The sequence below is a fragment of the Orcinus orca genome, chromosome 17 (assembly GCF_937001465.1).
Source record: "Orcinus orca chromosome 17, mOrcOrc1.1, whole genome shotgun sequence".
In the NCBI taxonomy this organism is placed as follows: Eukaryota; Metazoa; Chordata; class Mammalia; order Artiodactyla; family Delphinidae; genus Orcinus; species Orcinus orca.
In genome coordinates this window covers 33,276,973-33,303,694 of record NC_064575.1, presented here as the reverse complement: position 1 = coordinate 33,303,694, position 26,722 = coordinate 33,276,973, and the positions used below count along the sequence as shown (strand labels likewise).

At 38.6% G+C, this 26,722-nt stretch overlaps 1 long non-coding RNA gene across 1 annotated transcript in view; it reads right to left on the bottom strand.

Moving 5' to 3' along the window:
- Nucleotides 1-19,262, bottom strand: part of LOC125961836 (uncharacterized) — a 170,877-nt gene extending 151,615 nt beyond the window's left edge. The window contains exons 1-2 of the long non-coding RNA XR_007472906.1: nt 18,919-19,262; nt 12,256-12,346 (exon numbers count right to left, since the gene is read on the bottom strand). This is a non-coding gene — a long non-coding RNA (uncharacterized LOC125961836). The remainder of the gene's footprint in view (nt 1-12,255; nt 12,347-18,918) is intronic.
- Between the last annotated feature and the right edge of the window lie 7,460 nt (nt 19,263-26,722).

Genomic DNA, 26,722 nt, shown 5'->3' with positions numbered 1-26,722 from the left:
ATGTTGTAACTGTAAAATGCTTAACACAAAGGAAACGTTAAATAAATGGTATTTATTCTAACTCTAATGCTTACTAGATATGTTATGTGGTATGTTTTACTTCTAACTACAAGGGTATAAGGTGCAAATTCTTGCTACAGAACATAAAAGCCCCTGTGGTACCCTGTAGGATAAACACAGTACCTGTAAATCTCTCATCTCTCAACCCAGAGTCTCCTCAAGTTGGAGGTCTTTACCCCCTTTATAATGTGGGAATAATGCCTTTCCCACATTTGCACTGGGCATGAAAATCCATACTTTCAGGTGTATACTGAACCTCCACTTAGCTCCTCGTCACCTTGGAATCACCAGACCAAAGATCATTTATTCCATTAATATAAATGATGTAGGGATAGAAGTACAGAATATACAGAGAGTGTTGGAGGAATCCAAACAACAAGTCCTCCACTCTCAAAACAAATTTTAGAGTTCCAAAAGTAAAGAGCAATGTTTGGAAATAAAACTAAAAATGAAACATCTACAATTAGCCAAGTATTTATTATGGGCCAGGCTACTTACTAGGCACTTGATAAACATTACAGCTCATCTTCCTGCAGTCCTTCAAAGCATATAATATTGTTTCTATTTCATACAGAAGAAAATTGTATCTAAGCAGGTTAGTGATTAGCCCAAGACCACAGGGCTAGGCTGTAAGAAAAGGCGGCCAAGTTTCAGTGGTCAAAATGGTGATGGATGTTATAACTAGAAGATTATGGTTAATCAAATAAAAATATTCAAAACGGTCCTAATGTATTATTGGGATTTCTTTAGAATAACTTGGGTGCCTTAGTGAATACAGTAGTGGTAGGCACTATAGTCTCTTTAATTTGCTAATCATACAAATCTACTTTAGTATTCTTGGTGACAAGGAGCTAACTACTGATAAGACAGCTTCTTCAATTTGGGGGCTACTCCAGGGTGAAATGCCAGAACGTCTTACTGCCTGCAATGTTACCTAGTTCTACCAGGGGGAATAAAGCAGAACAAGTAGCCACTGTTCTTGACAAATGGATACAGTTTCAGTTTTTCAAAATGTGAGTGTCAGATTCATTCACTATATCACATAGATCTGTCAAATGGCTTTGCCCATTTACTAATGGATGGCACACTGCAGACACACGTTGGGTCAAAGGACTCAATGTCACCTCATTGATACTGTCATCAATATAATTTGTATTGGCATTTTGTCTCACCCTGACTTTAAGGACTATGTGGGGAGATCCAAGTCTCCAGACCATGGACTGATCACCTCTGCTTGACACAGTATTCTCTGCTCATTTCCAGAGGGGACCAAGGATGAGCTCTTGTACTTCTGAGTCTATTCACCCTACCTGGCAACACATACTAGCTGGGCTGATTGGATCAAGCAGGAGCCCCAGAGTTTAAATTTCCAGCTGCATTGGAGGAAACAGAGGCTATGCCCCAATCCCATAACCCCTCACTTCTTACTGCTAGCCTATCCTAGGCTGTTCTTGCTGATAGGAGTATTTCATGCTAAAAATTAATTTTGCTTACCTGATGGCAGTCACACAACCTCAAATGCCATTTTTACAAACAAGGCAACCACCAATGGAGTATGATTTAGGGTTTTTTCTTCTGTAGACCCTGCCTACCCTATAAAATCTCCCATTACTGCATCATGGAGACTATAATCCCTTTCCGAGGGAACAGATTCTTTCCAACCATAGGATGAAATAAGAACCTACATTTCCATACTGCCCAAAAGGAAATACATTGATTACAAAATGCAGGAGAATGACTGATTTTCCACATTTGTTGTGTTCATTAAAGGGTTTTTGAATAGACTTGACAGTATTAAAGAAGTTCAACACACACAAAATAAAAATTAATAAATGAAGAGAAAAAAATTGCATTTACAACAAACAACAAAATAAACACATTGATATATAAAAGGTTGTTATACATCGATGAAAAATGGATGTCATAAAGTCACAAACTAAAAAGTATTAACAGCCAATAAAGATATGAAAATATGTTCAACCTTGCTATTATTAATCAAAGAAATACAAATAATATAATTCAGGTGTCATATTTTACTGAGCTAGAATGACAAAGTTTTAAAAAACTTGATAATACTGGTATTGACATTGATAATACTGGTACTGATGAGTGTGTGTAAGAAACCACATTGGATGTTAAATTCTTGGTAGAAATAAGAAGCACGGTAACCTTTCTGGAAGAAAATATGTCAGTATGTACCAGAACTGACAACCAGCCATTCAAGTTCTAGAAGTCCATTCTAAGGAAATAAACAAATGCTCAAAGACATATGAACAAGGATGCTTGTCTCATTGTTTAGCAAAGCAAAACAGGAATAATCTAAATGTTGAACAGTAGGGACTGGTTAAATAAATAATAGAATGCTGTTCAACCATTAAAAATGATGCTGCAGATTTTTATTAGGTGATGAGTAATCATACTTATATTACTAAATAAAAATGTTATAGAACTCTTTTGTAGTTTGATATAATAATTAAAGGTATTTTATACTTGCATTGTATTTATATGCACCCCGTCACAAAAAAGTTTCAAAAGATACCCTCAAAAATGTTACAGAGATGATTTATCAGAAATGGGATTTTGAGTTATTTTTCCTTTTTTCTTTAAATCCTTTCAATTTTGGAGTTTCTGCAATGAGCCTGTATTATTTTTACAATTAAAAATATTTAAATTTACAACAAAAGGATCTAAATTCCTCCAGTTTTCCATTTATTTTCTACCCTGGCTCAGGGTATTTGTGTAAAAAAAAAAATCAGCTTATTTTCTCTTTTGTATCAATGTAAATTTACTTTTCATAAGTTAACTATTTTAGTCTGGCAAAAGTTTCACACAGGAAAATTGTTAAGGTCTGAGTATTCTATTACCTTTAAAAGCACTGGAAACTTTGAAATTATTTCTTTCAGAATTTTCATATAATACTGAAAGGCGGGGGGGAGGTAGCAAAATGAAGGGAAATACATAGTAGTAGCCAACTTCAATTAAGAAAAAGCAACAAGAGGCAGTTTGTACTCTTTTGATACGGCAGAAGCTCCATGTGTCAACTCATGCTAAAAAATGTATATATACACACACATATATATGTTTGTGTGTATTATATGTATATGTGACACACACACATAATTAATCCAGTCTTAGGCTAATCACTCATTGTGGCAGAAACAACGAGCTGTTGACTACACTTTAATTAGCTCCTCCAGCCTGCAGAGGCATCACTAGGATCAAGATAGGAACAACATTCTCCATCTCCGCTTGCATCTGGGTATGGTTCTATCCCAAAGAATGTGACCAGAGGTGACCTGAAGAGTTTATGTCTGAAGGATAACGAGTTGATAACTGTAGCTTGCAGCTTCCTCTCTCCTTTCCTTTATAGGACAAACGTAGAGCCACTTGATGAAGGTGGTGGGTCCCTGAATAACTGAGCAGAAAACTGACCCTCAGACCACCAAAGTCCATACTACACTCCTGAGTGAGTGAGAAATGAACTGTCCATGTGTTGCTCCACTGAGGTTTAAGGTTTATTATTTAGTGTTTAACTAACGCATTTTTTCTTTAAACCTCAGTTGCCTTCTCTGTAAAATAAAGTCTTTGAAAAGGATCCACTGTAAGTTTTTTCCATTGCTTATGTTTTTATCTTAGTTTTTAATTCTCAGAAACATTGCACGCATTTTACCTTTTAAGTTAGTAAGTCTACTTTTTTTCCCACAAAGACGGGTTCTTCAAGTTATGGAGAAGTCATAGCAGACTGTTGCTTCAGTTTAAGATACGCATTCACATATGAGATGAGAAGGGTGAGGACCCAGAGAAACGCCTTTGACAGAGGGGAGTGAGAGCATACTGAAGAATGTTTAGCAATAAAGAATTCAGATGGGAGAAACGGATGGGTTACATCTAACAGATTTGCTCAAAGGAATTCTGGAAAGGCAAATATGTGAAAATGGATAGCAAAGACATGAAATGCCTTTTGGTCCCTAAATGGATTTCATTTCAAAGACGTGCATATTGCAAATACATGTACCATAACACTTCTCTGTCCACTTCTAGAATTTTGTAAAGCCTGACAGAACATCTGCAGAGAGAGGATGTCATTCCAAGATAATCGACTGCAAGTGACTAAATTAAGATAAAAATGTCCTTAACCTTGAACAGTTTTTAAAGAGATTTTAGAAGAAAGGAGCCCTCCAGGGGGTTGTATAACTATATAATTGTACCCTTTCTAAAAGGCTATTTACAGATACATAATGTTTCCCCTCCATTCTTTAAAGTAAAATATAGGATAAAAAGAATAGTTTGGGATAATATTTGTTTGGGACAGCAGGCACTGCTAATCAGTACCACTCTCTCCTTATTCCTTACTATCAGAGCCCTGGTTTAGGAGACCCCATTATCCTTAAGGCTAAGGTGGCCAGTTTAAAATCCGAGCTGATGAGATCTAAGTGCAAGTCTGCTGACCATCTGTGGTAAAAAAAATTTGCTCTCTGAGTTAGACACTGCCTGGTTTTTCGTACTTAATTTCTTTTTTTTTTCATTTTCTTTCTTCCTGCCCAAATTGTTGGAACACTATTGGAGATTCTGGGGTCACTTTGAAGCTATGTGGATGTGCTAGAGATGTGGAAGCTGGAAGAGCGAAGCAACCCAGTCCCCTGGTGATGCCCTTCAGCAGCTGGACTAACGCTAGAGGGACTATCTCCAAACTTCCTGCTACCCGTGGAAAGTAAGGTAAATCACTCATTCACTTTCTGTTACCTACTAACTGATCCAGAACTCTAACCCCAGGGTTCTAGAACCCTTCTCAGTATCCCATAGTCATACTCATGTTCCAGACTCCTGATCATCAGACTTGCTTATAGCAGATGTATGGGGAGGGCAGGCTCTTCTGGAAGCCCTCATACTTCCTCCCCTACCCCCACCACACACAAATAATGATCTTTATGTCCACTCATCCTATCTACACTCAGAGGCCAGGGCCCCCAGGAAGGCTTCACTGACAACCCTTTACTCCTCTCTACAAGCAGAAAGGGTAGAGGTGTGGGCTCTGGAATCAGACTTCCTAGACTTGAATTCTTAATCTGTTACTTACCAGTTTAGGATGTGGGCAAAGTAGTTACCTTCTCTGGACACCCCTGTAAAAGAGCAACACTAAGTAGCACCTACGTACCTTACTGAAAGGATTAAATGAGCAAATGCAGGTAAGGTTCTTATAATTTTTTCTTGGGTCAATCAATTGTAGCTGCTATTGTTACCTTTGGCTAATTTAGGGCAGAGTCCCTTTGCCCTCCTTTGGTTCTCTGGGCCCGTCTCATTCACAACACACACAACCGCATACTGCATTCACAACACACACAACCGCATACTGCAGAGTTTTGAAAGGTGGTTCTCAAAATGTGGTCCCTGGGCCAGCAATATCAGCCACACCTGGGAACTGGTTAGAACTCTGGCACTGGAGCCCAGCAATCTGTGTTTTAACAATATTCTCAGGCAAATCTGATGCACACTAAAGGTTGACGACAACTGAGAACATCTGTCTCACACTCTCCTGGAGGCATTCACCAAAAATAGAGTTACAGGACCTTACACCTTACCAGTTGGAGAAGGGGTCTAGTAATTGCCCTGGTTATCAGGCTTGTCATGATTTTTCAGCACATAAATGTTTGAGAATCACTGCCATTTTGAATGTGTGTTTCACTTGTCTGTTTTTCCAGTGGACTTTACTTCCTTGCAAGGAAGGTTTGTGAAGATTTGTTGCTGTTGTTTGCATTATTAGTTTTATTATGCTAATTCTAGAATCTCTGGTGCGTAGTGCAATCTCAGGCAGGAAGTAGTGGCTCATTAAAACAGGTATCCCAAAAGTCTTAGTAGAACTTCAAGATTAATTCCTTCAAGAAGAGGTAAAATTGTCATTAGATGCAGATGATATGATACTATATAGAGAAAACCCTAAAGACTCTACATGAAAACTACTACAACTGATAAACGAATTCAGCAAGGTAGCAGAATACAAGATTAACATACAGAAATTGGTTGCATTTCTTTATACCAACAATGAAATATCGGAAAGGGAATGTAAAAAAACAATGCCTTTTAAAATCACAACCCTCAAAATAAAATACTTAGGAATAAACCTCACCAAGAAGGCAAAAGACTTATACACTGAGAACTGTAAGACATTAATAAAGGAAAGTGAAGATGATTCAAAGAAATGGAAAGACATCTCATGTTCTTGGGCTGGAGGAATTAATATTGTTAAAATGCTCATACTACCCAAAGCAATCTACAGATTTAATGCGATCCCTATCAAATTACCCATGACATTTTTCACGCAATTAGAACAAATAATCCTAAAATTCATACAGAACCATAAAAGACCCAGAATTGCCAAAGCAATCCTGAAGAAAAAGAACAACGTTGGAGGCATAGCCACCCCAGACTCAGACAGTACTCCAAAGTCACAGTAATCAAAACAGCGTGGTATTGGCACAAAAACAGACATATGGATCAATGGAACAGAATACAGAGCCCAGAAATAAACCCACACACCTCAGTTAATCTTTGACAATTACTCTTTGACAAAGGAGGCAAGAATATATAATGGGAAAGAGACAGTCTCTTCCGCAAGTGGTGTTGGTAAAGTTGGACAGCCTTATATAAACCAGTGAAGTTAGAACACATCCTTTCACCATACACGAAAATAAACTCAAAATGTCTTAAAGACTTAAACATAAGACATGACACCATAAAACTTCTAGAAGAGAACACAGGAAAAATATTCTCTGACATAAATCATACCAATGTTTTCTTAGGTCAGTCTCCCAAGGCAATAGAAATAAAAATGAAAATAAACAAAGGGGACCGAATCAAACTTACAAGCTTTTGCACAGCAAAGGAAACCATAAACAAAATGAAAAGACAACCTACAGAATGGGAGAAAATATTTGCAAATGATGCGACCAGCAAGGGCTTAATTTCCAAAACATACAAACAGCTCATACAACTTGATGACAATAAAAGCAAACAACCCAATCAAAAAAATAGGCAGAAGACTTAAAGAGACATTTCTCCAAAGAAGAAATACAGATGGCAAATAGGCACATGAAAAGATGCTCAACACTGCCAATTATTAAAGAAATGCAAATCAAAACTACCATGAGGTACCACCTCACACCAGTCAGAATGGCCATCATTAAAAAGTCTACAAATAACATATGCTGGAGAGGGTGTGGAGAAAAGGGAACCCTCCTACAACACTGTTGGTGGGAATGTAAGTTGGTGCAGCCACTGTGGAAAACAGTATGGAGGTTCCTCAGAAAACTAAAAATAGACCTACCATATGATCCAGCAATCCCACTCCTGGGCGTATATCCAGACCAAACTATAATTCAAAAAGACACATTCACCCTGATCTTCACAGCAGCAATATTCACAACAGCCAAGACATGGAAACAACCTAAATGTCCATCAACAGATGAATGGATAAAGACGATGTGGTACATATATACAATGAAATACTACCCAGCCATTAAAAAAAAGAATGAAATAATGCCATTTGCAGCAGCAACATGGATGCAACTAGAGATTATCATACTAAGCAAAGTAAGTCAGAAAGAGAAAGACAGGTACCATGATACCACTTATATGTGGGATCTAAAATATGACACAAATGAACCTATCTGTGAAACAGAAACAGAATCAGAGACATAGAGAATAGACTGGTGGCTGCCAAGGGGGAAGCAGGTGGGAGAGGGATGAACTGGGAGTTTGGGATTAGCAGATGCAAACTGGTATATATAGATTGGCTAAACAACAACGTCCTACTATATAGCACAGGGAACTATATTCAATATCCTGTGATAAACCATAATGGAAAAGAATATGAAAAAGAATGTATATACATATGTATAACAGAGTCACTTTGCTGTACAGCAGTAATTAACACAACGCTGTAAACCAAGTATACTTCAATAAAAAATAAGTTAATTAAATTTTTAAAAAGATTAATTCCTTCAGAAGAACAAGTACTACACATTCACAAAAAAAGCACCCTTTGAAAGTTTAAATTTTTGAATTTCTTTGCCACTTCCTTAGTTTTGATCATCTTGGACAATATATTTTCAATACGGACTTTTAAAAAGAATTGTGTTTCAGTGTTTGCTATCCTTAGAGAGACAGAAACAGATAAGTACAACTAAATACTTGTTTTTCAAAAGTCTCAAAAGTATAAGGGAAATGAAAGTAATTATATCTTCAAATGATTTTGGGGTATGTTTCTAATTTCATACTTCTGATACGATTCAAGATTAAAACTGTATTAAGACATTTGAGACATGCCGCATTGGTATTAAATGAATTTAATTTTGTGTAAAGTGGCAGAAATATTTTCTTCAGCAAACATACCTGCAGATATAAAATCACAACCATAAATCTACAAAAAAGCAAGCTATTGAATGAAATCTGATTGGTTATTTCCCTGCAGTATGGATCTGCTAATAATTTAATTTACTACTTGCTAACAGAAGCCAAAATTTAAATATACATATATATATATGTGTGTGTATATATCTATCTCTTCAATTTTAAATCATTCATATATATGAACAAGTATACATACACATATATAACAATTGTTCATATATATAAACAATTTAAATTAAAGAAAGTACATCTGGTGGCCTATCTTTTCCCCCCATTTCTAAAGAACACCATATTCTATTCTTGGCAGTGGAACGTCAATTCACCTTAAGGGTTGTTCAATGAGCATATCTGAGAAACCACTGGTTTAGCCAATGATGTACTTATTGAGGGAGGCCCTAGTGCCACTGTCAAGAGCTTATCCACAGGAGAGATAAGAAGGTACTTGTTTGGTTTGTGAAAAGAAGGAGTAGTGAGGAATGGCAGGTAGCTGCAGGCTGATGACACGTGATGTCCGTATATATGTAGAACCAACACACCCATAATTGCACCCATTTTCCATACCCAAATCCAAAGCCTTTATATCATTAATCCCAGGCAAAAACGGTAAGATTCATGTGTGTTACTATCCCACGGCTTCAAGATGCCTCTAAACTCATATGAGTATGTCTTAGTTCTATCAGTGGAGGACAAACCAGGCTTCTATCACCAAGCCCCATTCCATAACAGGCAAACCAGTCCAAGACTTCTCTGAGTGCTGCAGGAGAGTCTATGGAAGGAGCGCTCACTCCACTGTGATGCCTAAAATGCCTTTGCACAGAGCAAACATTCAATACATGCTGAGTGAATGAATGAGTGAACTGGTGTCATAAAACAGGCTTATTTCAGGGAAATTCCATTCAACAGGCTGGCATTCCTTCCTACCCATCTTAACTGTTAAGCTTGCCATCAGACAAAAATTTAATTATAAAATGTTAGAGCTGAGGAAATTTTAGAAACTATCTACTCTCCAGAGGTATACAACTTTAATTCAGTGGTAAAAATCACTAGGAGTGATTTAGGAGTCTATCAGACCTGAGTCCAAATTCCACATCTACCATAATTTGGTGAGCAAATAACTACTTCTGAGGCTCTGTTCCATGTATGCATTATGGGATATCATAATAATACATACATTAATTGTATGACTATCAGGGGATGAAATGACACAACCCATTTGCCATGGTCAGCTAAGTAATTTGCACCAAGTAAGCACTCAAGGCATTAGCCAATATTAATAGCGGAGAGATGAAAACAAAACTCTGGGACTGATGCCTACCCTAGTGGCCCCAGTGGTCATAATGACTGTCTTCCATTCAGCCTGCTCTCTTCTCACTAAGGAAGAGAAGATGAACAAATTAGGAATAACAATTTGAAAATGGTTTTATACTCCCTGAATGAATGGAATTATAATAAAATGATTCATGAGTTCTGCAGAAATATGATGAGACTTTAGATCTTTATGTTAGTTCTCTACAAAACCAATTGATGGCCCTAAGATGTACCTTCCCACCCAGCCCCATCCTTACCAGGATCAAACATCATTGTAAATGGAAAAGTCAATAACACATAATCAACAAGCTAAGTTACAAGCCAGTGAAGTCTCGGAGCTTTGATAGAGAAAATTCAGATTTATCATTATATGTAAAAATAAGATGATATGAAGAACTCAATCTAAAAAATATTATCTGGAGATCTATAATCTCTACAATAGTGCTATAAAAAGTAAAGAGCTAGAAATCTATTTAGATGGTTTTCCTTATAAGAAAGCACTTTCTGTATAACTTTTAATGTACTTACTATTGATGAGAACAATTCAAAAAATTCAAATAAATATCTGCAGATGTCCTACAAGAAGAAAAGAACAGAGTTAGATGTGACAGGGGATAACTGGACTTCAGGATGAGTAAGACCCTATACTTGACCTCAATAAATTAACATGAAATACAGTGGATGAGTCATGTACAGAATGTCAGAATTCTAAAAGGCCAAGCTAAGTACCAAAAGGAACATGTGGGGACTCTTAAGAAGGAAATAAAATATTGGTTAGTTGATTACGAAAAGGCAGAAGGGAGTAGGTTCCCTTTGGCTGCTCTTTGAAGAGATCACTTCCTTTCCCACCTAGTCCTGAGGCTAGGGTGGCATGGGCAATAGAGGAATGTGGGGACTGAGAATCATTTCTCCTCCCACCAGAGTGGCTAGAAGCAGATTTTCTTACCAGGATGTAGTAGTATGCTAATATTTAAGGGTTCTTGAGGTCAGAGAGAAGGGTTTGAATACTCCAGCTCCATCTCTTGCTGTGGGTCAAGTTTCTTACCTTTCCAACGCCTCAGTGTCTTTATCTGAAAATTGGGGATGATGATAATGTCTCCCACCTGAGTGTGAGAACTACATGATATAGTGCATACGCAGGGCTAAATTTGGTGCCTGGCAAACAGAAAGTGCTCAGTACGGCAGGCGAGTGTAGTGACAATAAAGGCAAAGATGACGGGGGTAGTGCCGGTGTTGCTTCTGCCCCCAGAACAGGCTCTGACTGGGAGAGAGTTAAAGCACCTTTGGGTTCATGGGGGTTTATATATAAGCAACGGTTGATCAATGTGAGCTGGTTGTCCAAATGATTATGTGCAATCTAAGAAAAAAATGGGCCTCGGATCTGCTCAGCTACTTAATAATATTAGCAGCGGTAGTAGTCAAAGAAGCTAAATTTTATTACGTCTTTATATGCCAAACAACGTGCTGAACGTTTTAAAAGGATTTACTCACTTATTACAAGGAGGCTATACGCTAGGTCCTGATAACGTTATTCGTCTCTTTCAGATGTTGACTGAGCCTCAGAGGGGTTACAAAAGCACCTAAGATCCCGTTGTCAGTACATGACGGAAATGAGTTCAAATCTAGCCTGCCTGACTTGTTCTTAATCACTAAGGTATGAGATTAAGCATGTTGCCCTTTGCCTGATTCTCCTTCTGAGGCCTGAATATTTCACTTAGCTGAGTGCAGAAGAGAGAAAATTCTCTCTCCTTGACCCAACTTGGCATCAATATCCAACTCCCCTTCTCAAAATGGGTTGCTTCAACGAGCAGCAATGAATGCCGGGTTGTGGACCAGTCACCTTGATGACTAAGAGTCAGACACTAGGGAAAGAAAATGCTCTGTGACAAACCTACCCTTGTACAGAAACAAGACAGAAATGGGGGGACAAGCCAGAAGATAATGGAATAAGGCATAGGAAAAATAGCAACTGGCATCGTGACAGTAATAATAATAGTAGTAGTAGTAGTAGTAGTAATAATAATAGACTTTATTGTGCTCTAGGCATTGTATTAAGTGCTTGGTGTAAGTGACTTCATTTTAACATTGAAAACAAGTCTACGGGGATGAAATATTATTAACATCATTTTATAGGCAGGAGTATTGAGGTTAGGTAATCAGGTAAATTGCCCAAGCTCATATGGTTAGCAAGTGGAAAACAGAGATTTGAACCAGCACCTACACTCCTAACCATTATGCTATAACCATTATGCTGAAGATATAAGAATTCCAATGGTTTTTCCCCATAACCCACTCCTGCACTCCAGACTTAAATAGTCCAAGATCAAGAGAGAGCAAGCTTGGAGTTGCCACTCTTCAGTGAGTGTCAATCATTTCAAAACAGTGTATTTGCTAACAAGATGCAGTTCCTGTGATAATCTTCTCAACCAGCTATCAAGAAACAGGAAGCAAAGATTCAAGTAACAGTAGATTCCTACTTACGAGGAAGGTGGGACAGCATAGTTGACACTGGGCTTAACTGTTCTGGAAAACGTGGTCCCAGTAGGCATACACGCTGGTACATTTTCCCCACCTACCAAATACAAAAGAAGTATTTCATTTCCATGTTGCTCTTCAAAGTTCCACCTCATTCGTGCCTGTCATTCATCCTCTGGCCTCTTCCTGTCTCCATTTCTGTACAGAAAGGTGCTGAGTCTCTGCTCTCGGATACGAAAAGGGTGTGTTAGGAGAGGGAGCCATGGTACCTCGATGTCTTTTTTTTTTCATCTTAATTCTATTATGCCAACTCCACTGAACTTAATTAGAGTGAATACAGAATTACACAATTACCCTCTGTTCTAGTCTTCAGATGTTATATTTTGATAAAATTTACGACATGCTGCTCTCCCCTTGAACACCAGATGAACACTAGAAATGGATGTGTGTTGACATAAAATCTGTTATAAGTACAATTCAAGTATAGCTTACATAATGATAGTGTTAACATAAAATTATAGATGTGTAGAGACAACGTGGTCATGCATTTTTTAGTATAAGTACATGCTTAGACCAATATCTGTTAGCGGAATGAAGATGGAAGAGAATTTTGGTTAAGCCACAAAGGCTGTTTAAGGACTTGCAGATAGCTAAGGGGAACTCAAAGACCAGTAAGATAATATTTCCCCTGCCATGTTTGCAATTGCAAAGTGAAGGGGAGATGTGAAAGTAAGTACCCCTATGGAAATTACAACACAAGTACATTTTTTTCCTTGAATACCTGGGTAAATGCTTAAATTCTAATGTATATCAGTGATGCAAATTTTCAACTGAGTTTGATAAATCATAAAATAATAATTATACATATATGTATATAAAACTGCATGGAACTAGGCAGTTCAGAATTACTTCTAATTAAAGAGGTACCCTATGACAACTTACTTAAACCTTACAAAATATGGTTCTAAGTACCCTATCAGAGTGAAAAGCAGGAGACTGAAAGGTTTATTGTAAATGTTTGTAGTCATGGTATCTTAACTAAAACTACTGTGTCACAAATACTATTAAAATAATTGTGACATTTTATTCACTTTTACTGCAAACAACAAAACAAACTATAGGTATTTTTTCATTTCAGGTAATTATTTTAGCTAACAGTTATTAAATGTTTTGAGAAGACAGAGTGCTAATTGCATTACTTCATTTTATCTTTAAAATAGCGCTTCCATGTAATTATTCTTAATATCTCCATTGTATTAAAGTGTATCTCTAGTTTAGACCTTTCTTCAGAACTGCAGACTTGTGTATCCAACTGTGTACTCAGCATCTCTACTTGGACGTCACGAAAACATCTCAAATCTTATACCTCCAAAACTGGTCTTTAATCCCCCAAACATGCTCTACCCCAAACTTTTTCCATCTTAGGTGACAGTAACCACACCTTTCCAGTTCCCCAGGCCCTACATCTCGAATTCACCCTTGACCCCCTCTTCCTTTCCATTCTTGCATTCAATCTACCACGAAATGCTGTCACAACCTTCCCAATGTGCCACTTCTGAGAATTACCAGCCACTAGCAGCCTGGTGCAGGCCAACAACATAGACCTTGAGGATCCTGTAGTCGCCTCCTGAGATTCTCCCTGACTCCACTCTCTCCCCACATCCTCAAGACCACAGATAGAGTTATGCTTTTCAAACAAGAGACAGTTCATGCCACACCTCGGCTAAAATCCTGTCCCTGGCTGCCTACATTTAGAGTAAAAGACACAATGCATGTGATGGCCTCCCAGGACTTACCCAATCCATCCCATCACATATCCGACCTCCAGCCCTCCTGCTGTCTCTTCCTCCCCACTGACTAAGTCAGCCAGGGTGGCCTCCTTGATATTCCTCCAAGCTGCCCGGCATATTTCTGCCTTAGAGTGTTGAGACTGGTTATTCTTGCTCCTAGGGAGTGGTCTCCCCATCATACATTCTGACAACTCCCTCACTTCAAGTCTTTGCTCAAATGTCAACTTATAAAATCCACCCTGACTACCCTATTTAAAAACAGAACCTACCTGTACACTCCTCCAGCACTCCCAACCCAAGCCTCTTCAGTGAGCTTCACATCCTTTTCCTTATCCCGTAGCACCCATCAACTTGTGACAAAGCATAGAATTTATTTATAACATCCGTTTCCACACGAGAGTGTAAGGAGGGAGAGAGCATGCAAGAAGGAGCACGCAGGCAAAGGCTCTTGTCTAATTTATTCATTGATACATCCAAGCATAGAGAACAGGAAGATGCTTGATAAATAGTCCTGAAAAAGATACAGATGAGGAAACTAGTAGTAAAGCTCAGAAAGTTTAAGTAACTTCCTCAAGGTTTTAGAGCTAGAAGAGGGTCACAGTAGAATTCACACTTGGGGATGTCTAACTTCAAATCTCTTAGCCTCTCTGCTATCTTTTTTTTTTTTTTTTTTCTTTGCGGTACGCGGGCCTCTCACTGTTGCGGCCTCTTCCGTTGCGGAGCACAGGCTCCGGAGGCGCAGGCTCAGCAGCCATGGCTCACGGGCCCAGCCGCTCCGCGGCATGTGGGATCTTCCCGGACCGGGGCACGAACCCGTGTCCCCTGCATCGGCCGGTGGACTCTCAACCACTGCGCCACCGGGGAAGCCCCTCTCTGCTATCTTAAGTCCATGCAATTCAGGATTTGTTTTAATCAGTGCCATGGAAATTCTCACTCCACTGAATAAGATCACTAAAGTGTTCTCTGTCTAGATTTATATATATTTTTTGCATTTAAACAAAGGAAACAGAAGAGGGGAATTCATCATGGGTTATTGCGGTAGTTTTACAGCAATTTTAGCAATAATGACATTTAAGTAATAGTGATATTTAATGATAGCATAATAATAATAAAATAATAGCTCTTAAATGTATTGAAGACGAATTGCATGCTAAACTCGGTGCTAAAATATTTCCATGTATATTTTGTGCAAAATCCTTATGAATATTCTATCAGATGAGCTTGATGTGTAACTCCACCAGGCATACTTCTCTTATTCTGCTTTCAAAGATAAGGAAATTGATGAGAAGTGTGGTAACCGTTTGATCAAGATGAGACTGGTAATAAGTTGTGAGTATGAATTTATATTCAGGTCTAACTCCAGAATTTGATTCTCAATCCATACATGAAAATTCTGATAATTCCTTTGATAAGGGTATGTTCTCTCCTGGAAAACACCCCCATTATGTCTGCCTGTGCTCATACCTTCAGAACACAGTCAAGTTTAAAACATGATAAAAATGTTTAAATAGTGTGCTTTAATAAATGGAAATATCTTCATCTAAACAATAACACAAAAAGGCAGGCTGAGCCCTTTGAAGTGGCTTCGTTGCTCTCTTCCATCCAGAACAAGAGAAGGAATCAACAGCTGCAGAGTAAAGAAAGCATGAAACCCAGAGATGGAGGATTCTGTAAATGACCAATTACAAGACTATTAAGCCGCACTTTCATAGCAAGAGGCAAAATATTCCATTAAACTGAAAATTCTTCTACCCCTCACTCCAAGGCCCACACAAACATTAATGTTGCATTTATTAGGATGTATTTCCTGTGCTCTATCAACTTGACTTTCAGCAACTGTATTAATACAGTCCTTTCGCTTTGCACATATATCTGAATGATGAATTCCATTACTGGAGTTTTGTAGAAAGAGTGGAGTGAATGAAGTAAAGTTTGGGAAGAGCCATCATAATCCATAATGATGGGCACTGAATCAGGACAAGAAGAAACCTCTCTTCTCACTTATTTGAATGAAAATTCGACTATATATTTATTGCCTCTGTACAGGGCCATGTGTTGAATAATGGAAAACAAGCATCTTTCATTTGGAGGTAGGATTTGTGGGCTCAAGTTTCGATGGGCCTGCAGAATTAATCTTGTTTTAGAAATGAAATAAAATGTAATTTCTTACTGTAAGTAGATGTGGTTAAGCAACTGGCAACTTTGATGTCTTTAAATCACTGCAGTTTCAGGGTAGGCAAATCTATAATTATTTCAAGCACTTCTTTATTGGTGCAACAATTGAGCAGTGTACATAGTGGTCAACAACCTGGGCATTGCCAGACGACTCTAAGTTTGAATCTAGACTTTGCCACTCACCAGCTATGTGACTTTCAGCTATGAGAATCACTTTCTTCAGCTTTACACTGTGGATTATTATATGCCCTTTGCAGAACTACTGTAAGAACTAAATGTATATGGGCACAGTGGCTCATAGTAAGGGCTCAAATTAGTACTGTGGTCACTACTAGTAGTACTGAAAAGAAATTACAACTTCTATTCTCATAAAGTGGGATATGTGTCCCTTTATCATTGTAATTTCATATCATTTTACTTTTGACCTTATAATTTAATAGCTTGATCCAAGAAACATTTAGCAGTAAATATAATTGAAAGAAGGTTACTTGTCAAGCATGAAATACTGTAGTATCAAGTGTGCTGGCACAATACTCTTCTCAGATAATTAACCTGTAAAAATATGTTATTGTCTTCTTTTTAATTAAGCACATTGAACATATATATTTACTGTGCCAATTGGCGAAAGGTCCATTAATTAATCAGTCTAACTATATGTTGCATAAATGTCTTCTAAACATAATCGTATATGTATTTTATTTGTTGGGAAAATGTGTTTGAGATTGTTCTTTTCTGCCTATTTAAAGTAAAAGAGGATGAGAAGTAGAGTTAGGCTTAATGTACTTTGTACTCCATTATGCCATGAAAATGCTTCTGTGCCCTGGAGACAACAACAAAAGATTTGCTTTAATGACAAGAATCAAGTATGTTCTAAAGCTTCCAGGTAGGAGGCGTATAGGTTGCAGTTTATGTCAGAAGTCTTTGCTCTCTCTCTCAACTGCATCTAGATGGGAAAGATGTGGTCACAAATGCTTCAAGGTGATACAGTAAATGTTGGAAAAAGGGGGGTAGGAGGCAGAGTTTTGAATATCTCAAACCTGAGCTAGAAGGATTTTATTTAAAGAAAATAGCGGATATGATTTTTCACTTAAGGAATGCCAGTCAGCAAACCTGACATTAATGTAGGAAATTAGCTCTTTTAGCTATGATGCTTTCAAATGCACATGGCTCAAAACAAATTCAAAATAGTCAAAGGAAATTTAAAAACAAAAACCAAACAACAACAACAACCTCAACAAACAAGTACTAGAAATTCAGGGATGCAGCCATATTCAGACACAGTTGGATCTGGACGTTCCAGAGTATCAGCAGGGTTCCAGCTCTCTCTCCATCCCTCAGCCCTGCTTACCTCTGCAAGACTTTATTTTACAGAAAGTCTCTCCTTGTGCTGGATGGTTACTGGGAGTCCCAGAGTCATATCTCCCCAGCTTAGAAATTCCAGAGAGAAAAGACAATTCTTCCATTTTGCTCTGAGACAAAAGTCCTGGGGAGCAGTCTGATAGACTTAGCCGAGGTCAGATGCCTACCCATGAGCCAATCACCTGCTTTACTGGAGTTCAGTCCCTGGGCGACTCATCCCCGGGGCCCCTCAGGAGGCAGGATGGCATTATCTGGCAGTTCTCCAAGAAAACCCTGCTGTTTTTTTGGTAACACGAAAGGGGAGAGGACATGGATAATGAAACCTGTATCTGCTTCTGTAAAATCCACTGAATCTTACTCCCTGCCCTGTGTCGATGACCATGCAGTAAGCTGACCCAGGAGGTCATTTTTCCCACAACAGTCTTTATATATATGACTAAGGAACACACTGGTAAAAGAATATGGGAGAAAGTCTGAGTATGACAAGTCAGCTAGACTGATATTAACTAAAAAAGCTGTGTGAAAATATCCTTAAAAGTTGCCCCCAACTCACTCAAAGTCCAAAGTTGGAGCTGGAAATACAATGTCATGGAGTTTGGATAAGAACAGGTTTTCTCCAAGCTGAACTATGACACAGAGATTAGCGACTTCTAGAAACTATACTTTTCCAAAGAAAAAACATCACGTGAGAAAAATGAGGCCTAGAAAAATTAAATGACTTAAGGTAACATAGCTAATTAATGGCAGGACTGAGACTATATACTTTGTGTAACTGGCTATGGTTTTTTTGTTTGTTTTGTTATCACTTCAAAACGAGACAAACTTAAAGAAAGGAAACACAACCAAAACTCAGTGGTTGGAAAAGAGATGGATGTGAACGCCCACTTGTTTCTTACATATAAAGTTACCCCTCGCAGTGTTTTGGAGGCGAAAACGCTGGCTCCTCCCAACGTTGGTTACATACACAAAAATTCCAAAGACAAGACAAGTGCTTTGCAAACAAAGTAACTAGAACCAGCTCAGGCTTCCCCGCGCCGGGTCCTACGTTCCACGGTCAGAACCACCAACTGTATCCCCCCGGGGAACAAGGTGATTCAGAAAAGCTGGCGTCTTCAGAGAAGGGAGAAAACTTAGCCGGGAAGAGAGGAGAAAACTTGTTCAGCTTCTTGCTGGGGTCTGAAACGATCCCAACAGAGTCCTTAAACCCCTCAGGTTTCCCCAATCAAGCACCCTCGCCTCCAACCTGGGCCACCCCAGATCTGACTATCAGACGACAGAAGTCTGCGGACGCACGAAGAACTGACCACCCCACGAGAGGGACCTACGCGCGGCCGCGCCCACTCACCCGCCGCTCCCCGGGAGACGGGAGACCAGCCCGGGGTCCAAGTCCTGGGCGTGGCTGACTGACCCCTCTCCGGGCCCAGCTCCAGCTCACCTCAGTGCGGCCCGCCTGGGCTCCGCCATCTTGACCACGAAGGGCGCCTCGCGCCGGAGGCCCCTGAGCGGGCGCCCTGAGCGGAGCCGGAGCGCCGGGGAGCCCCAGGTCGGCGCCTTACGTCCCCTGCGCGCTCGCGCAGCGTCCACTCACGACGAGAGTCCCGCACGCAGCCCCCGACCCAGGCTTCCGTGGACCCGGGGCCCGAGCAGCCCGCACCGCGGCTCAGGCGGCGCCGAGGGCGGCCCGGGCGGAAGAGCGGGCGCGGGGCACGCGCTCGGTAACCTGGCAACGCGGAGCAACCCGGCGTCTCTGGCGAACCCCAGCCTTCCACCGCGAGGAAGCACGGAGCCCCGCACCCGCCGCCCAGCCCTCGCCGCCGCTCGGTCGCTCCGCCCGCCGCTGCCCGCTGGCTATCGTCTTTTAAATCCATGATACAACGTCTATATGTAACAAATCTGTTAAACCCTAAATGTTTATGATATTCAAGTAATCCAGTATCTGAATTATTCTTGAAGATAAAACATCCAAAGACTTCTTAATTGTATGGGTATACATACATAAAATACACGTGGAGGTAACTTCAAATATAGTATGTGCCTGTCTCTATTCCTTCCCTCTCCGCTCTTTTAAAAAATGCCCCTTTAAAAATTGCCCACTCACCATCTGTTAGGTAAATTTGCTGAAACACAGTAAATGTGGAGACAGAAATTGTTATAGAGACTATTCCAAATGACACTGACATCTGTATTTATGAAAGTTACTATTTTTATTATTATCCTAATTGTAGACAAGAAATTATTGTAATAGCCAACACTTATCTGGAACTTACTATGCCCCAGGTACTGCTTGAATGGTTTACACATGTTGATTTATTTAATCCTCATAATAAACTAAGGATTTATCTCATCCCCAACATATAAAAGGCAGGTATTATTATTCATCACCCCTATTTTTCAGATGAAGAAATTGAGGTACAGTGTTCTTAAGAGACTTGCCAAGGACATAAAGCTAGGAAGCACAGAGCTCAATTTGAAGTCAGGAACTCTATCTTCAAAATCTCTGTTTCAACCGCTCTGCCACCTAGCTCTTGGGTGCAGAAACAGAGCTCATACCCATGTCTAATCTCAGCAACAACACTTTTAACTATTGTACTCTGTTGTCTGTCTATGTATTAGACACTAATCCCTATCAGCAGTGTTTCCAGAACTATTCCTCTTGGATGAATCACGTTCTGGGTATGTCCAGTGAACAACTGAACATAAAATGTTTAAATTATTGGAAAGTTCTCTCTGGGGAATGTCTTACGAGACCATCTACCATGCTTAATTCCACTAATCGAATTAAATGGAATTTTAGACCATCTATCATTTTTTAATATTCACATCTCATTTAATATTCAAACAATATTCCTTAGGGTAATTACGTATATTCTTTGCATATCTTGATTCTTTGTGATGTGGGCCCATTTCTCATGATCGTATCTGCTTTGAAATTATTTAACGTAAGTTGATACTAGTATCTTCCCCATGCAAGTTATTTATCTTACAATGATTAAAAAAATTTTTTTTATCATTGTGTTGTGAATTCACAGCATTTTAAAAATTATTTTTTATTTTATTTATTTTTGACTGTGTTGGGTCTTCGTTGCTGTGTGCAGGCTTTCTCTAGTTACGGCAAGCAGGGGCTACTCTCCATTGCAGTGTGCTGGCTTCTCACTGCGGTGGCTTCTTTTGTTGTGGAGCACGGGCTCTACGTGTGCGGGCTTCAGTAGTTGCGGCTCACGGGCTCTAGAGCACAGGCTCAGTAGTTGCGGCGCACGGGCTTAGTGCGACCAGGGATCGAACCAGTGTCCCCTGCATTGGCAGGTGGATTCTTAACCACTGCGCCACCAGGGAAGTCCCTATCCTATAATGATTTTGATTCTTCAGTTCCTCAACCCTCCACCCCATTAAAATAAAATCAGAAGTGGGATCAAGTCTCATTTCTGTGGGGAGAAGGTAGCAGGTAAGCGCTTGTAGACATTCATTCAGTCAATCAATCTCAGTTGAGGACTCCTGCTTCTAGCCATTATGGAGTAATTGGCCCCAGAATTTTCCTCTCAAAGCTAATCATTAGAAAATTAGAATAACTTAAACAACACTTTTAAGACACTGGGCAGCTAAGAGCTCAGGACTGTGTTCCCCAAAGGAGGGGCAACAAATGAGGCAAGACCTATGAATGTTCCTGCCTGGTGCCACTTTTCAGACCCAAGCTGAGCATGGTCAATGGGCTAATTTGAGAAAACAGAGATCAGAGTTCAGAGAGACTCAGGAAGCTGCAACTTGCAGGCAAGAGTACAAGATAGGAGGCACACAGAGAAAGAGGGCTAGAAATATGTATGGTAGTCCCTCGAATTTTGGCTCAACACTAAACTGGGAAAACATAGGATGAGGATATGGGACCCTAGGAAAATAACAACTATTAGGGAACTGTAACAGCTCACACAGCACTGGGAGACACTGAAGTGCTAACCCTCTGGAGGGGAGAAATCTTTCTGAAGACTCGGACAAATTAGTAGAGACCCAGAAAGGTTACACTTTAATAGCAGGGCTAAATACCCACTGGAAAAAGTCTTAAAAACCAACCTGGAAAGGATCTAGCTGACCTGCAAGTAACCTAACATCTGCTAAAACAAGATTCAATGCTTTTTAAAGGAAGAGAGTGAAATGAAGACACAACCACATTATTTTTACACTGTACAGAATCCAATAAAAATTATAAGGCATGTGAAAAGGCCGGAGGAAAAACTAGTCAATAAAAACAGATCTAGAAATGACAGATTTTAGAATCAGCACAAATACAAAAAAAAACCAGTGTGACAGAATTCTAAAATAGCCCCCATAATTATATAGTGAATGGGATTTTGTAGGTGTAGTTGAGGTTATTAATCGGTTGGCTTTGAGAGAGATTCTCCAGGTGAGCCTAACCTAATCATGTAAGTCCTTAAAATAAGACTTTTCTTTGGCTGGTCACAAAAGAGTATGTCAGAGAGATCCTAAGTGTGAGAAGGATTCAACATGAAGGAGGTTCTCTATTGCTGAGAGGGAAGGAGCCATCTGGAAGGGTCTGAAAGTGGCCCTAGAAGCTGTCTGGCCCCTGGATAACGGCAAGAGAAGACAAGGACGTCGTCCCTACAGTTGTAAGTAACTGAATTCTACTGACAAGGTAAATAACCTTGGACATGGATTTTTCCCAGAGCTTCCAGATAACAGCTCAGCCTGGCTGACACTCTGACTTCAGTTCTGTAAGAAGAGCCTCAGGAGAGATCCCAGCCAAGCCGCCCATACTTGAGTACCTAAAGATCTGTGAGATAAATGAGTATTGTTTTAAGTCACTAAATGTGTGGTAGTTGTGTCACAGCAATAGGAAATAAATATAAACAGCTAGTGTAAATATGTTCAAGAATTTGAGGGAAACATGAACCCAATGAGGAGAGAAGTGAAAAATATAAAAATAAATGGAATGTGTAGGGCTGAAAAATACATTGTTTGAAATTCACTGTATCTGTGTAACAGCAGTCGCATACTGCAGAAGACAAACTTGAACATTGTTCAAGATAGACCACATATTGTTCCATAAACAAGTTTCAATACACTTAAAATTATTGAACTCATTCTGATAACAATGGTATTAACTTGAAAATCAATAACAAAATATCTAGAAAATCCCCTAATATTTGATATTTAAACACACTTAACTCACAATTTTAAAAAAAATCCAGGTAGGGGCTTCCCTGGTGGCGCGGTGGTTGAGAGTCCACCTGCCAATGCAGGGGACACAGGTTCATGCCCCGGTCCAGGGAGATCCCACATGCCACGGAGTGGCTAGACCCATGAGCCATGGCCCCTGAGCCTGCGCGTCCGGAGCCCGTGCTCCGCAACGGGAGAGGCCACAACAGGGAGAGGCCCGCGTACCGCAAGAAAAAAAAAAAAAAAAAAATCCAGATAAATTAGAATATATTTTTAATGACTGATAACAATAACAGCCTGTCAAAATCTGTTGACTCTATCTAAAGCAGTTCTTAGGGAGAGATTTATAGCTTAAAGCCATATAGTAGAAAAGAAAATATACATTTAATTCAATCATCTAAACTTTGCATTCGAAACTAAAAAAGTAAAATACATTAAACTCAAAGTAAAAAGAAAGAATAAAAAGTATAAATCAATAAAATAGAAAAGAGCAAAAAGAGATAAAACCCAATAATACCAAAAGCTGTTCCTTGTAAAGACCAGTAAAACTGAAAATGTCTAAGCTGGACAGATTAAGAAAAAAAGAAAGAAGAGAGAAATGACCAATATAAAAAGAAAAAGCATCACTCTAGACCCTAGACTCATGGAAAGGAAAATAAGGAAATGTCATGAAAATTTTATATCAAAAAATTGATAACTAAGTGAAATGGACAAATTCATTGAAAGGCACAACTTACCAAAACTGACTCAAAAAGAAAGAAAAAAATCTAAAAGCTTTATGTTTGTTACATTTCCTTTACAGTGAAAAACCTTCCCATGCCTGGGGCTGGTGGTGGGAATGGGGATAAACTGGAAATGGGCATGAGAGATCTTATTAGGGTAATAAAAATGTTCTAAAACTGATTCATGTTGATGGTTGTATAATTTGGTAGTTACTAAAAATGACTAAATTGTATCCTTGAAATTAGTGGATTTTATAAGTAAAATTCATCTCAACAAAGCTGTTTGAATAAGATAAACAAAGTAACTATAAAAAATCCTTCCCACAAAGAAAATTCTAGGTCCAGATGGCATTCCTTGGTGAATGTGATCAACAATCTAAGGAAAAATGTCAATCTTACAGAGACTCGTTCAGAAAATAGGGGAGAAGGAAGCAGAAATGGTGAAAATTTCACAAAACATATATTTTACAAAGAACTTGTACATAAGGAAGGTTATATACTACACACACATACAGAAAAAGTATATGTTCACTAAAGAAGATACACAAAAGGCAGTAGGCACGTGAAGAGATGTTCAGCACCATTAGTTTTCAGGGATAAGCAAATTAAAACCAAAATGAGATCCCACTACCTATTACAAAGGTTAAAATGAAAAAGACTGACCATTGTGAGTGTTAGAAAGGATACAGCAGAACTAGTACTTTTATACACTGCTGGTCAGAATGCAAAATGGTGCAACCACTTTAGAAAAGTCTTTCTCAGTCTCTCATAAAGGTAAACATACACTTACCATTCAACCCAACATTTCCACTTCTACCCAAGGAAATAACAATCCACAGGTATTTCTGTATAAATGTTTATAGTGGTGTTATTCAAAATAACTATAAAATGGAAACAACCCAAATGCCCATCAAAAGGATAAATACAAGTGGTATATCCATACAATGGAATACAACTCAGCTATAAAAGGGAACAACTAATATACACTAAACAGATATATCTCAAAAATGTTATAGGAAGTAAAGGAAGAAAGACAAAAGACAGTGTATGCAATATGACATCTTTTATATGAAATTCTAGAAAAGTCAAAGTTAATATGTAGTGAGAGCAGATCAGCCTGGGTCTGAGAATAGGGGATGGATTGAGTAAACAGGGGTATAAGGTACCTTTCCAGGGTGATGAAAATGTTATATATCTAATTTGTGGTGGTTTTTAGTATATAAAGTTTTATGCTTAGTTTATATTTTATAAGCTCATCAATCATATATTTAATATGCATATACTTTTGTTTATGTAAACTATACCACAATAAAGTTTATATATAAGGTTAAGATCCAATTATCTGGGCAAATTTTTCAACTCATCCATTTTTATTATCTATAAACTGAAGAGTTTTTTTTTTTTGTGGCTCTCTGAGATTTAACATTTCTTTCAGCTCTAATTATATGCCATGATTTTTATATAAGTTTTGATAAAATAACTTGCATGATGCCGCCTCATGAACTTTTACACTTATATTTATGTTGCTTCTTGTAAAACATTATTTCCCTATAAATCCAACAGTGATTAATATTATAACTAATACTTTAAAAAAGGAATTGATAAAAGTGCTTTAGAAACCTCTTTCGAATACTGATAATGTCTTACTTAGGATGTTAAGACCATACCTGTCTTGCTCCTACTTCAGGTCCACTCTTAGAAATCTCTGAATATAAAATGCGGTGGTATCCCATGATATTATCCACAATAGTCTTCTTTAAGCCAGATTTGTCACAGTCATGTCAGCCTTCTTCACATCCTGTCACACTTTAGCAGTTATAAAGATTGGTTCCTTGTGATTTTTCGTTAAGTCTCCCTTTCTGAGGCTTGTTCATCCTGGTGTTCTTACCTATAGGACAAGGTTTCAAGTCCATGGGATGGTAAGTCTGCATTACCTAGTTATTCCAGTCAGGAAAGATATATGGAGAGATGGCCAGTCTATAAAAGGTAACCTGATAGAGTCAAACATAGTTAAGAATCTGGTTATTTATTTTGAGAGCAGCTCAAAATTGTGATATGTCTGCTAAGAGTTGGGGCACTTCTGACTCAATCATAACTGAAAGGATTCTTTAGGGACTCTATGAAATCAAAAGATTAAATTAAGACAAGTTAAAACAACTTTAGAAGGCCGACAGAAATGTTCTACATCTTGAAAGAGATAGTGGTTACACGGGTAAATATATCTGTCAAAAGTCATGGATTCACACACTTAAAATGTGTGCATGTTCTCCATATAAACATAATTTGAAAAGGTTAACAACCATTTTACAAGAGTAACTTTACAATGGAGAAACACGTCAAACACTACCTCAGCCAGGAGATCCAGGTTAATATCAACAATGATAAGCCACATTGATAGTATATACCCATGATGTTATGTGATAAAATTGGCACTTTACCTCTGTGATCTCCTCCCCCAAACCCATAACCCCATTATAATTGTGAGGAAAACATCAGAGAAATCCCAGTTGGGAGACATTCTACAAAACACCTGGCCAGTACTTCGCAAAAGGGCCAATGTCATCAAAAACAAGGAAAGCTTGAGAAACTGTCACAGTTAAGAGGAGCCTAAGGAGACATGATGACTAAACATAATGTGATATCCTGGATGGGATCCTGTAACAGAAAAAATACACTAAGTGAAAACTAAGGAAATATGAATAAAGTATGAACTTTAGTTAATAATAATGTATCAATATTGTCATTAATTGTGACAAATTAATATAAGGTGCTAATAATAAGGGAAAGTGGGTGTGGGGATATCAGAACTCTCTGTACTATCTTTGCACCTTCTTTGTAAATATGAAGCTCTTCTCCTAAAATAAAAGATTATTAAAATCATTCTGAATGAAAGACAAGTATATAAAATACATGGGAGTTCAAACATATCCATGAAGGAGGCAGTGTTCATGTTATATAATTTATTGTCAAAATCTGAACATGTTTTGAAGTAGAAGGGGATGCAATTAACAATTGTATCAGGACAAGAGGCATAAACTGAGATGTATGGTCCCCCTAAGTACAAAGTCGTATTAAATATCCAAGCTCTTGTTTCACACTTCCTGTGTTTCAATCCAAACTCTACCACTTGCTAATTAAGTAAATTATTTCACCTCGCTGAGCATTATTTGCAATTTGAGAAAGAGAGTAATATTCACCTTGTAAAATTTGGGAGAATTAAATGAGATGATCAAATTAAAGAGCTTACTTAGCAAATGCCTG